The following is a 14,154-nucleotide window of genomic DNA, read 5'->3' as shown; positions in this document are numbered from 1 at the left end:
ATTACAGGCATGAGCCACCACACCCGGCCTCTCACTGGATTTCTAAGTACAAACCACACCAGTTTTTCTCTTTTGAGGACCAAATTCTCTGCTTTTGAATTTTCCTCAGTTTCCTCAGCCTGGGACGGTCTTTCCTTCTCGACTTCCCTTCGTCCAGCCAACTCATTCATTCAAAAACATTTTTAAGCTCTTAGTATGTGCCAAACACTGTTCTAGGCCACTGAGGTAGTTAAGCTGTTTTGTACCGTGAACCCTATTAGTAGCTTGGTAAAGCTACTAATAGCTTTAGGACCCTTATTGAGGCAGAGGCTTTATAAACGCATAAAATAAACACAAAGGCAGGCCAGGCAGGGTGGTTCATGCCTGTAATCCCAGCACTTTGGGAGGTTGAGAAGGGTGGATCACGAGGTCAGGAGTTTGAGACCAGCCTGACCAACATGGTGAAACCCCATCTCTACTAAAGATACAAAAAAAACGTAGCCAGGCATTGTGGCACACACATGTAATCCCAGCTACTCGGGAGGCTGAAGCAGGAGAATCACTTGAACCCGGGAGGTGGAGGTTGCAGTGAGCTGAGATCGCACCATTGCACTCCAGCCTCGGCAACAAGGCGAGGCTCCGTCTCAAATAAATCAATAAATAAAAATAAACACAAAGGCTTATAAAAGAAACCATATCTATTGAAACAGTTACCAAAGTATTTTTTAAATTGTGATATAGTAACTTACATTATTTCTTTTTTTTTTTTTTTCTCCCTGAGGCAGAGTTTTGCTCTTCTTGCCCAGGCTGGAGTGCAATAGTAAGGTCTTGGCTCAGCTCATTGCAACCTCTGGCCCCACTCCCCCATGTTCAAGTGATTCTCCTGCCTCAGCCTCCCAAGTAGCTGGGATTACAGGCACCCGCCACCACGCCCGGCTAATTTTTGTATTTTTAGTAGAGATGGGGTTTCACTATGTTTGCCAGGCAAACTCCTGACCTCAGGTGATACACCCACCTCGGCCTCTCAAAGTGCTAGGATTATAGGCGAGAACCACCATGCACAGCCTCACATATTTCTTTATTACAGTAAATAGCAAGATCTAGCAATAGGTCTAAAAAACACTGTAACTTCATAGTAGTGATCAGCGTAAATGACACTCTAAGAAGATATCTATAAACCTGTAGCATGTGACATAGCCTTAAGTCCAGTTTATGCTACTGTGGTTAGTTGCCTACATTCATGACAAGGAAATGCTATTTTTTTTTTTCTTTGGAAATACTACATTTTAATTAGGGATTAGTGAAAATAAAGATGCGGGTTTTATTTTTATATCCAAATTTATAGAGCCCAAACTCTATCCACAGACCCCCGAGGTTCCCCTGGATTCCTTTAATACTGCGAATATACGAGGAAACCAGACTGCCACGGGAACTTAGTAGTTGGAGCAGGCTGATAATAAATGAGATAATTTCACAAGATAATTGTAATGAGCTGTCGAAGAATAATAAGTAAAATAATTCCAGATGCTAATGAGTCCTTGAAAGAAAATTAAATGATCAAGATTAACTTACAGCCAGGATGAGGTGACCCCAGCTAAAACCCAAAGGAGGAGGAAGGAACTAGTCCCATGAAAAGCCAGGGGAGAGTGCTGCAAAGGAGTCAAGACAAGTGGGCCCGGTGTGGCAAGGTGACAAAGTTTGTATCTGTGTCCGGTGTGGCAAGGTGACAAAGTTTGTATCTGTGTCCGGTGTGTCAAGGTGACAAGGTTTGTATCTGTGTCCGGTGTGGCAAGGTGACAAGGTTTGTATCTGTGCCCGGTGTGGCAAAGTGACAAGGTTTGTATCTGTGCCCAGTGTGGCAAGGTGACAAGGTTTGTATCTGTGTCCCCAGGCAACTCTCACGTTGAAGTGTAATCCTCGATGTTGGAGATGGGGCCTGCGGAGGTGTTGGATCCTGGGGGCATATTTCCCCCTTGGTGCTGTTCTCATGATAGAGTTCTCATGAGATAAGGTGATTTAATAGTATATGGCAGCCAGGTGTGGTGGCTCACGCCTGTAATCCCAGCACTTTGGGAGCCTGAGGCAGGCAGATCACAAGGTCAGGAGTTTGAGACCAGCCTGACCAACGTGGTAAAACCCCATCTCTACTAAAGATACAAAAAATTAGCTGGGTGTGGTGGCACACGCCTGTAATCCCAGATACTTGGGAGGCTGAGGCAGGAGAATCGCTTGAACCCGGTTGGTAGAGGTTGCAGTGAGCCGAGATTGTGCCATTGCACTCCAGCCTGAAGGACAGAGCAAGACTGTCTCAAAAGAAAAAGAAAAAAAAGTATGTGGCACCTTCCCGCTCTCTCTCTTGCTCCCGCTCCGTGCCTGCTTCTCTTCACCTTCTCCAATGATTGTAAGTTTCCTGAGGCTTCCCCAGAAGCAGAAGCCTCTATGCTTCCTGTACAGCCTGCAGAACAGTGTGCCAATTACACAACATTTCTTTATAAATTACCCAGTCTCAGGTATTTCTTTATAGTGATATGGTAACAAACTAACACACATGAGCCAGGCACTGACTGCAGTGCAGCCGCTGCACAGTGTTGGGAGATGGGGTCAGAGAAGCCGGCACACATCAGTCCTAAAGGCCGATGAAGGAAGTCCCTGAGCTCCTACTGGGGTTCCCTTCTCTGGAACATTAGGATGCCATTGACATCCCGGGTTATTCTGGGAGCCCTTGAGATCATGTGAGTGAAAGGACCTGGTAAACACCTCCCTGGGAGTTCCCGTGGGTCACACATCACCACACTAACTCACAGTTGTCCTGTGAAGTGCATGCTGTGAAGGTCCCCATTTCTCTAAGGGGTTAAATAATTTGCTGAAGGTCACATAAGTGGTACATGACAAAGCTAGAATTCAGGCTAAGCTACCTGACTCTCTAAAGCGGTTTCACTTGACCTTTTCTACCTCTTGTCAGTTTGTGTTTTGTTTTTTGAGACAGGATCTCACTCTGTCACCCAGGCTGAAGTCCAATGGCACAAATTCAGCTCAGTGCAACCTCAGTCTCTGGGGCTTAATTGCTCCTCCAGCCTCAGCCTCCAAAGTAGCTGAGACTACAGCACACCACCACACCTGGCTATTTTTTTTTTTTTAGTAGAGACAGGGATTCACCATGTTGCCTAGGCCAATCTCCTGAGCTCAAGCAATCCTCCCACTTCGGCCTCCCAAAGTGCCAAGAATACAGGCCTGGCCCACGTGAACTATTATCAAATCAAATTCACCTGCTTCCCCAATTGCTCCCAGAACATGACTGACCACACACGATTCTTTTGTTTGTTTGTTTTTTGTTTTTATTGCATTTTAGGTTTTGGGGTACATTGACCACACACGATTCTTTCCCCCATGCAGAGCAGGGTCTCCAAGGAGGAGAACATAAAATCCAGCCTGAGCAGCTAAATGCTGCAGGGCCGGAGGGAAGCCGCTTAGCCCTCTGTTAAAACCAGCATAACCATGGCAACCCATGCCCGGAGCCAGCATTGTAAGAGTCCAACAGAGAAAATCAGCCTGAATCAATGGAAGGAGACTTGGTGTTCCATCCTCTCTCTCTTTTTTTTTTTTTTTAATTTTTTTTTTCTTTTTTTTACTTGCCATCCAGTAACAAGGTGTTCCGTTCTCTCTAAGGACAGCTGGCTTGTCCTCCCCCAGCACCCTGAAGGGCTCAAAGCAGCCCCCTCCACAGCCCGCCCCCGACCTCAAGGCTTGCTGCCAGCCCACTAGGGACTCCTCATCCTTCTGGGTGCTCTTGGTCTCCATCCCCTTCCCACCAGAAGCTTCTCTCCTGAAACAGATAAGGGCTGAGACTTTGCAGGGCAAAGACTTTTGCTGTGTTCACCTTCCTAAAACAGCCCCGGTCCAGCCAGGCAGTGTCTCCTTCCCAGTTTCAGGGAGATAAGAAAAAGAGGGAGAATCAGACAGAGGGTGAGGGTTGTGCACCTCTTTTCTATTTTCCCACTACTCTTTGTCTCCTTTCTTTTTGCTGTGTGTGTGTGTGTGTGTGTGTGTGTGTGTGTGTGTGTGCGTGTGTGTCGGAGTCTCGTTCTGTCACCAGGCTGGAATACAATGGCACAGTCTGTGGTCACTGCAACCTCTGCCTCCCAGGTTCAAGCAATTTGTCCTGCTTCGGCGTCATGAGTAGCTGGGATTACAGGCACCCACCACTATGCCTGGATAATTTTTGTATTTTTAGTACAGATGGGGTTTCACCATGTTGGCCAGGCTGGTCTCGAGCTCCTGACCTCAAGTGATCTGCCTGCCTTGGCCTCCCAATGTGCTGGGATTACAGGCATAAGCCACTACCCCGGCCTCTTTTGGCTCTTTCTCCAACAACTAGACCTCAGAGCCTTCCCTTCAAGGCCCTTTGGATGATCTCCTTCCAGTGAGTGCTTCAGCCTAAAGTATTTGAAATACAGGTTCTTCCCCCTTCGTCCAGGTGTGTGGGGGCAATGTGAGCCCAGCCTCCTCCTGCTGCCTCCAGGATGGGAAAAAGAATCAGCAGTTTTGTGCTCTGGTTTGTTTCAGGCCTTTACCCAATGCACAATGCTGCCTCCAGGATAGGAAAAAGAATCAGCAGTTTTGTGCTCTGGTTTGTTTCAGGCCTTTACCCAAATGCACCTTGCTGGGCTGGGAGTCATTTCATTGCCCTGGGGACCAAGTGCTTTCCCAGCACCATGGGCCACCTCTTTTAGACCATATGGTGCATCTTCCCATCCTTTTAATTTCACCATCATCTGCAAGACTGAGGATGTCCCAGAAATGACAGAGGGGAACTTTTTACTGAGTCTTCAGCCATGTGCTAAGTGCCTTACACACGTTTCCTCGTTTAAACTTCCTAAATATGTTATGAGATGGGTACTTGTATTATCCTAGTATTGGCCAGTCATGGAGGCTCATGCCTATAATCCCAGAACTTTGGGAGGCCAAGGCGGGCGGATCATAAAGTCAGGAGTTCTAGACCAGCCTGACCAACATGGTGGAATCCTATCTCTGTAAAAATACAAAACTTAGCTGGGTGTCGTGGCGTCCGCCTGTAATCCCAGCTATTCAGGAGGCTGAGGCAGGAGAGCTGCTTGAACCCAGGAGGCAGAAGTTGCAGGGAGCCGGGGCCACTGCACTCCAGCTTGAGTGACAGAGCAAGACTCCACCTCAAAACAAACAAACAAACAATTATTTTGCAGGACAGAAAACTGGTGTTTAATTTTTTCCAAAGAGATCTCATTACATTGCGCAGGTTGGAGTGCAGTGGCTATTCACCATGGGCAATCTTGGGCTACAGCCTTGAACTCCTGGTCTTCAGCATCCTCCTGCCTCAGTCTCCTGAGTAGCTGGGACTAGAGAAGCTGATATTTAGAAAGTTTAATAATTTGCTCAAGATCACTTAAGCTTTTACATTCAGATCATCTGACACCATGGCTATTATCTGCCTCCCTGGATATGGTCCGTTGGTCAAAGAACAGTCTAGATCCTTTCCACAGCAATTAGACCAATGTTTACTTTGGGCCCCAGATTGATTTGCCAACATGAGATGACGTGGGTGCTGTTGTGTCATGGGGACTCCTACACACATACTGTAAAATGGTCATAGACTCCTCTGTGAATGGAAAACATTAACTGCCCCTCGGCTTACTATGGGCGTCCCCCGGAAGCGCAGATTCGACTGACTCATACGCGTGGCAGACACCTAATGGTGGCAGCTGCCTCCTTCTTTGATGTGGCTTCCCTCTTGCGCTCATCTTGCCAAACTGCGAGAGAGAAATAAAATTCCTTCCATTAGACTAAATTCCTACTCATCTCCCCGCAGCTCCTCAGGAGGGAGGGAAAGCAAAGCAAAGGGAGCGGGCGGGGGAGGGGGGAGCGGGCGGGCGGGGGAGGGGGACAGGCTCCACCAACCTGAACGACCTGACGCTCTGCCTCTCACGGTTTTCGGACTGAAAATATGTGAAGGGGTGGATGGCTCCCCTCAAGCTGTACTCACAACACAATAGACACTGAACTGCCAGGAAAAGAATAAACGCTAGGAGACGGAGACCTCGTGCAAAGAAATGGGAGGGGCCCTTGTCAGGTTTTCATTTCTGGCCTGTCCCTAAGAGCCTGAGGACCTAGTTCTCAGCCTGGGCCCTGGCACCATCAGGGCACTTCCTGGCTTCCATGTCTTGGCCTTGGGTTTCCCATGGGAGAAGGGAAGCTGGGCTCAGGACTCTTCTGGAAAATAAACTCATGAAACTGAGATCCAGGATGCAGCCTCAAGAGTCCTTTGAAATCAGACCCGTTTCCTCCTGGGAAACACAAGGCCTTAGCCTTAAGGAGCTTACAGTTGTAAGTGGGAGTCATTATGTAAATGAACACTTTCTTCATGTGACTCAATGTTACAGATGCTTGTGGGGGGCGGGGCACACCTCTTCCTTCCCCTGAAGGGAATTTCACTGATATAACTGCCGGTCTTGAAGGGAATTTCACTGATATAACTGCCGGTCTCTCTCTTTGCCCTTTTATACATTCCACACTCCGGAGGTGAAGTGATATGGTTTGGCTGTGTCCCCACCCAAATCTCAGCTTGAATTGTAGCTGCCATAATTCCCACGTGTTGTGGGAGAGACTTATTGGGAGATAATTGAATCATGGAGGCAGTTTCCCCCATACTGCTCTTGCGGTAGCAAAGAAATCTCACGAGATCCGATGGTTTTATAAGGGGAAACCTCTTTCGCTCGGTTCTCAGTCTCTTCTTGCCTGCTGCCATGTAAGATGTGCCTTTCACCTTCAGCCATGATTGCGAGACCTCTCCAACCATGTGGAACTGTGAGTCCATTAAACCTCTTTTTATTTATAAATTACCCAGTCTCGGGTATGTCTTTATCAGCAGTGTGAAAACGTACTAATACTTGGAGTGACTTATCTATTTGGTAAATTTGGGAAAACAACTGTGTATGTTCAGCTCAGTTCTTCCTTTTATTCTCTTGCGGCCAGGCCTGGCCAAGGGTAGGGCGTGATCTCCCTGCTCCTTCATGCTGCAAGTTCCCCCAGGGCTATAGCCTCTCCCCAGCCCACCCCTGGTGAGCACTCCTGAGAAGGGGCTGGTGATCCACCTGATTCTGGGGTTCATTCGGCTCTCACACTAGGCGATATCCTCCTACCTATCTGTAGCAGCAATAAAGGTGACATTTGGCCTCCCCTTCTTTCTTCTCTCTCCTTCCTCTCCTCCCTCCCTCCTTCCCTTCTTCCTTCCCTTCCTTCCTTCCTTCCAGTGGAGTTTCGCTCTTGTTGCCCAGGCTGGAGTACAATGGTGCAATCACAGTTCATTGCAACCTCCCGCTCCTGGGGTCAAGCGATTCTCTTTCCTCAGCCCCGCCAGATGGCTGGGATTATAGGTAGCCACCACCATGCCCAACTAAATTTTGTATTTTTAATAGAGACAGAGTTTCACCACGTTGACCAGGTTTGTCTTGAACTCTTGACCTCAGGTGATCCACCTGCTTCAAACTCTCACTCTTGATCATGAATCAGTTCTATTTAGAACCCCAAAGCCCGGAACACTGCCTGGCACATAGCAGCACTCAACAAATATTTGTTGAATAGATGAATATAAAACAATCTGAGGCCAGTGGCTCACGCACTTTGGGAGGCCGAGACAGGCAGATCACTTGAAATCAGGGGTTCAAGACCCTCCTGGCCAACATGGTGAAACCCTGTCTCTACCAGAAATACAAAAATTAGCCAGGCTTGGGGGTGCATGCCTGTAGTCCCAGCTACTAGAGAAGCTTAGGTGGGAAAATTGCTTGAACGTGGGAGGCACAGAGATTGCAGTGGGCTGAGATTGCACCGCTGCACACCAGCCTGGGCGACAAAGTAAGACCCGGTATCAAAAAAAAGAAAAAAAGTCCAAGAACAAGATATAAGTACTGAGTGTTGAGAAATATAACTGTACTTCTCAAAGTGTGGTCCAGGAACCCTGGGGTTCCCTAAGACTTCAGAGAACCATGAGGTCAAAACTATTTTCATAATGATACTATTGACAAACAGAGTCAAACTCTGTAAAACATTTGAAGAGATTTATTCTGAGCCAAATATGAGTGACCATGGTCCGTGACACAGCCCTCAGGAGGTCCTGAGAACATCTGTCCAAGGTGGTTGGAGTGCAGCTTGGTTTTATACATTTTAGAGAGGCATGAGACATCAATCAAATACATTTAAGAAATACATCGGTTGGGTCCAGAAAGGCGGAACCATTGAGTGAGGGAGGGGGGCTTCCAGGCTATAGGTGAATTTAAACATTTTCTAGTTGACAATTGGTTGAGTTTGTCTAAAGATCTGGGATATAGAGAAAGGGAATGTTCAGGTAATGATCAAGATTGTGGAGACCAGAGTTCTTTGGAATTTTTGTAGTGGCTGCCTTTAGAGACAATAGATAACAAATGTTTCCTATTCAGATCTTAGTTAATCTCTTTAGCATTGGGAGGGTCTGGAGGAAAAAGCTCCCAGCTTGCCGACTGTTCTTTGTTAGAAAGTGATTTGGCACTGCTTTTCATTAAAAAGAAAAGCCTAGGCCAGGTGCGGTGGCTCACGCCTTTAATTCCAGCACTTTGGGAGGCCGGTGAGGGCCGGATCACCTGAGGTCAAGAATTCGAGACCAGCCTGGCAAACATGGCAAAACCCCGTCTCTACTAAAGATAGAAAAATTAGCCGGGCATGGTGCCGGTGCCTGTAATCTCAGCTACTTGGGAGACTGAGGCAGGAGAATCGCTGGAACCCAAGAGGCAGAGGTTCCAGTGAGCCAAGATCACACCATTGCACTCCAGCCCGGGCGACAACAGCAGGACTGTCTCAAAAACAGAAAAAAAATTAAACAATAAAAATAGAAGGCTTACTGAGGACTCCCTTGCAATCTGCCTAAGCGATTTCTTCTTAACTCCTATATCACTAATATAAAGCAAACTAGACTGGAGAACTTTGTGGACAAATAGATTCGAGGTTCCTCCCCTCTACACTGTAATTTGGTAGAGCTGGGACAGAGCTCTGAAAATTTGTATTTCATAAGAACTCTCCCAGTAATTCTGATCATCAGTCATTGGTAGAAACAATAAACATATTAAAAATTTGGAGACATACAATTGTCAGAGAAGGCTTCAGTTATTCAACACTCATTTCTTATGTACAGACTATGTTCCAGGGACCATTGGGAACACTGGGCAGACACCTGTGAACAAGATTCAAGCCCTGTTCTAAAGAAGCTCACAGACAAGTGAGAGAGATGGAGGTAGAGAACTGGAGCACACAGTGTTGTATCTGATAGGGAAAATGGAGTGCTTTGGAACACAGATTCAGGGTTCCTCACCAGAAGAGCTGACCTCAGATGATACAGAGGAGCTAGAGAACCAAGAAGAATGGGTGACAAGGACATCATGAGTGATGGCCTAGAGCGAGATGGCTGTGATGCTCCTGTTGTGGATGGTGATTAAAAAGCAGGTTCAGTGCTCGCTTCGGCAGCACATATACTAAAATTGGCACGATGCAGAGAAGATTAGCATGGCCCCTGCGCAAGGATGACACGCAAATTCATGAAGCGTTCCATGTATTTTTTTAAATAAAATAATAATAATAATAATAATAAAAGCAGGTTCAGGCTGTGCGAAGTAGGTCACACCTGTAATCCCAGCACTTTGGGAGGCCGAGGCAGGCGAATCACCAGAGGTCGGGAGTCGGAGACCAGCCTGGCTAAAATGGCGAATCCCTGTCTTTACTAAAAATACAAAATTAGCCAGGCATGGTGGCGTGTTTTAGAGACGGGGTTTCACCATGTTGGCCAGGATGGTCTCTATCTCCTGACCTCGTGATCCGCCCGCCTCGGCCTCCCAAAGTGCTAGGATTGCAGGCATGAGTCACCACGCCCAGCCAACTCTAAAATATTTTAAGAGATTTATTCTGAGCCAAATGTGAGGACCATGACCCAGGACACAGCCCTAGGAGGTCCTGAGTACATGTGCTCCTGTGGTTGAGTTACAGCTTGATTTTCTACATTTCAGGAGAGTTACAAGCAGACATCAGTCAATACATGTGAGGTATACATTGGTTCAGTTCAGAAAGGCCAAACAACTCAAAGTGGAGGTCTTCAGAGGACTTCTAGGTCATAAGTGGATTCAGAGATTTTTTTGTTTGGCAATTGTTCGAGAGTTAAATTCTTATCTAAACACCCAGAATCAATACAAAGGAGTGTCTGGGTTAAAATAAGAAATTGTGGAGATGAAATTCTTATTATTTAGATGAAGTCTCATTGGTGGACACCCTTAGAGGCAATAGATGGCAAATGTTTCCTATTCAGACCTTTAAAAGGTGCCAGACTCTCAGCTAATCTCTTCAGGATCCAAAAAAACCATACAGAATGTAAATTTCAGCCAGGTGAGGTGGCTCACACCTATAATTCCTGCACTTTGGGAAGCTGAGGTGGGAGGATCGCTTGATCCCATGAGTTCGAGACCAGACATACATTTCTCCCACAAGAGACGACTTTGTGCGGCCATATCTAAATACATCAAATAAACATATTTGGGGATAAAATAATTTCCTTTAGGGCCTGCTGTCTGACATGTGGCACTATACTAGAGTTAGGTTGGAATTTGGTATCTTATTGCTACAAAAGCCTGTTTTGTCAGTCTTTTTTTTTTTAAAGGTAGGGTTTCACCATGTTGGTCAGGCTGGTCTTGAACTCCCGACCTCAGGTGATCCGCCCACCTTGGCCTCCAAAGTGCTTGGATTACAGGCGTGAGCCACCACGCCCGGCCTTTGTCAGTCTTAAGAACTCTGTTTTCATGTTTTTCAATGTTGTTATTTATCTATTTTTTTTTTTTTGAGACAGAGTTTCCCTCTTCTTGCCCAGGCTAGAGTGCAAGGGCATGATCTCGGCTCACCGTAAACTCCGCCTCCTGGGTTCAAGTGATTCTTCTGCCTCAGGCCTCCAAGTAGTTGGGATTACAGGCATGTGCCACCACTCCCAGCTAAGTTTGTATTTTTAGTAGAGATGGGGTTTCACCATGTTGGTAAGGGTGGGTCTCAAACTCCTGACCTCAGGTGAACCACCTGCCTCGGCCTCCCAGAGTGCTGGGATTACAGGCGCGAGCCACCGCGCCCAGCATTGTTTTGTTTATTTTCGAGGCCAGGCCTCCTTCTGTTGCCCAGGATGGTGTTTTAATGCTGATGCTGGTCAGTTGTGCCTGAATTCCAAAGAAAGGAGGGTATAATGTGGCGTGTCCACCCCTCTTTCCACCATGGCCTGAACTAACTTTTCAGGTTTACTTTGGAATTCCCTTGGCCAGGAAGAGGGGTTCAATGCAGTCTGTTGAGCGACTTAACATGTTACTTTTGGTTTACATGGGTAGCACATTAGCCAGCCTGGCAACGGTGGAAGGGTGGCTTGGGTACAGAGCAAGAGAAGGCCATATAGGTGGGACTGGAGGCTTTTAACCCCAGAGCTGCTTGGATTACAACTCTGGGCACACAATGGAGGGTAGCTTGGGGGGTGGCAGGCTGAAGAATGGGATGGCCTCTAGTTGGCAATTAGAATAATATGAGTCTCGGGACCATCTAAGGCAGTCAGGAAAATAAGCAACACTGTTCATGCTCATGGTTAAATTAATTAATTAATTAAATAACCTGCCAAAAATCAGACAGTGGGATAAAATAAATGTAATAAACCCTTCCTGAACTTTCTGTGCCCTTTTCTTAGAGGATTTTATGAAGCGTTTTGTATCAGCAGCTCTTAAAATTCTGGGGTCATGGACTCTTGAGACTCTGATGAAAGCCTTTGATAGTCTCTCCAAGAAGACAATGAATTGAAGCAAGAAATTGTATGTGGCTAGGCAACATTTCTCCACTCTCATGTTCCCTTCCCTTTGTATCTTCTTTCTGAGAGGTCATTTGATAAGGGGTGGGGGGCAGTGGGAGAAAAAAGATGCTTTCAGCAGAATCAGGCACCAGAGCTTTCCTAGAAGAGGTAGTGAATATTCGCAGCAGAAAGTGTGGGGGTAGAAATTTTATTCTGAACTACAGGAAGCCTCTTCCTGATGTCAGAGGCATTTGAACCAGAGCAACGTCATATTGAGTAGGGGCTGGGTAAAATGAGGCTGAGACCTACTGGGTTGCATTCCCCGATGGTTAAGGCATTCTAAGTCACAGGATGAGATAGAAGGTCAGCACAAGATACAGGTCATAAAGACCTTGATGATAAAACAGGGTGCAGTAACGAAGCCGGCCCAAATCCACCAAAACCAAGATGGTCATAAGAGTGACCTCTGGTCGCCGGGCGCGGTGGCTCACGCCTGTAATCCCAGCACTTTGGGAGGCCGAGGTGGGTGGATCACGAGGTCAAGAGATCGAGACCATCCTGGTCAACATGGTGAAACCCCGTCTCTACTAAAAATACAAAAAATTAGCTGGGCATGGTGGCGTGTGCCTGTAATCCCAGCTACTCAGGAGGCTGAGGCAGGAGAATTGCCTGAACCCAGGAGGCGGAGGTTGCGGTGAGCCGAGATCGCGCCTGGGTAACAAGAGCAAAACTCCGTCTAAAAATAAAAAATAAAAAAAAAAGAGTGACCTCTGGTCGTCCTCACTGCTACACTCCCACCAGCGCCACAACAGTTTACAAATGCCTGGCAACCTCAGGAAGTTACCCTGTATGGTCTAAAAAGGGGAGGCATGACTAATCCACCCTTTGTTTAGCATATCATCGAGAAATAACCATAAAAATAGGCAACCAGCAGCCCTCAGGACTTCTCTGTCTCTGAGTAGCCATTCTTTCATTCCTTTACTTTCCTAATAAATTTGCTTTCACTTCACTCTAGGGACTCACCCTAAATTCTTTCTTGCGAGAGAACCAAGAACCCTCTCTTGGGGTCTGGATGGGTACTCCCTTCCTGTAACAATGGGAAGTAAAAAAAGAACAATACAGGAATGGAAATGTGAAAGGAAAATAAATCTTGAGACCCCAAAATCACAAAGCCAAGGGAAAGACAAGCTGCGAACTATGTCAGACGAACTTGCCTCCCACGTGATTCCTAAATAAGCTAGCTCCTGTAAGGTCTTTCAGGCTGACTGATGGCGCCATCGACGCTAGGGCAATCCCCGTGACGTGCACCAGACACCTCTGGAGGGCCTCCCAGAATTAGAAAACCTGAAGGAGCTGGAAGATCATGAAAAACGGGAGAATTCTCAGGTTAGTTAGAACCCTGCGGCTCCTAACCAACCTGAGACATTCTTCTATTGTTTCTTATTCCCACCTCAATTGACAAGGCCATTGGACTTTGCAGTGGACCTGGGTCAACCTCGTGACTGCACACCCTACGACCCCCTCCCAGCTTGCAAAAAACTGCCCTAAACTGTAACTTCTGTAACTTTCCACTGCCCGCCCCAAACCTGTAAAACCAGCCCCTATCCCACCGCCCTCCGCTGACTCAGCCCGCCTGCACCCAGGTGAATAAACAGCCATGTTGCTCCCACAAAGCCTGTTTGGGAGATCTCTTCATTCAGAGCACAAATTTTAACAGCTCCCTCACAATTTGCCCACAACGAAATTCCTGTGGACAAAGGACAGACAGAACAGAACTCAAAGTCATCCCTCTGAGGCTCAAGTGGGACAAATGCATATCTGATTGCTTCCTCTGCCCTATTGTTTATGTCAAATTGCAGATTCACTGAGCCAGGCTAAATTTTGTATTCGGTGGAAGGCTCATCAAGGACTCCAAAGAGTCAACTGCAGCCTTTTGTCTTTTAACTGCTTGTGACCTGGAAGCCTCCGCCTCAAGTTGTCGCGCCTTCCCAGACTAAACCAATGTACATGTTACAAGCATTGATGATGTCTCATGTCTCCCTAAAATGCATAAAAGCAAGATGTGGCTGGGCATGGTAGCTCACACCTGTAATCCCAGTACTTTGGGAGGCTGAGGCAGGCCAATCACCTAAGGTTGGGAGTTTGAGACCAACCTGACCAACATGGAGAAACCCCCATCTCTAGTATTAAAAAAAAAATACAAAATTAGCTGGGCATGGCGGTGCATGACTGTAATCCCAGCTACTCAGGGGGCTGAGGCAGGAGAATCATTTGAACCCGGGAGGCAGAGGTTGCAGTGAGCCAAGATCACGCCACTGCAC

The 14,154-nt window shown here is 47.0% G+C and overlaps 1 non-coding gene across 1 annotated transcript; it reads left to right on the top strand.

The window, feature by feature from the left end:
- The first annotated feature begins 9,485 nt into the window (after window positions 1–9,485).
- LOC116548874 lies at window positions 9,486–9,592 on the top strand. Its single transcript, XR_004267586.1, has one exon. It is a non-coding gene; the product is annotated as a U6 spliceosomal RNA (small nuclear RNA).
- Window positions 9,593–14,154: the final 4,562 nt, after the last annotated feature.

The sequence above is a fragment of the Sapajus apella genome, unplaced genomic scaffold (genome assembly GCF_009761245.1).
Source record: "Sapajus apella isolate SASKATOON/1434 unplaced genomic scaffold, GSC_monkey_1.0 scaffold5, whole genome shotgun sequence".
NCBI lineage: Eukaryota > Metazoa > Chordata > Mammalia > Primates > Cebidae > Sapajus > Sapajus apella.
The sequence above is the reverse complement of the archived record's forward strand: the minus strand, read 5'-3'. Positions and strand labels throughout refer to the sequence as shown.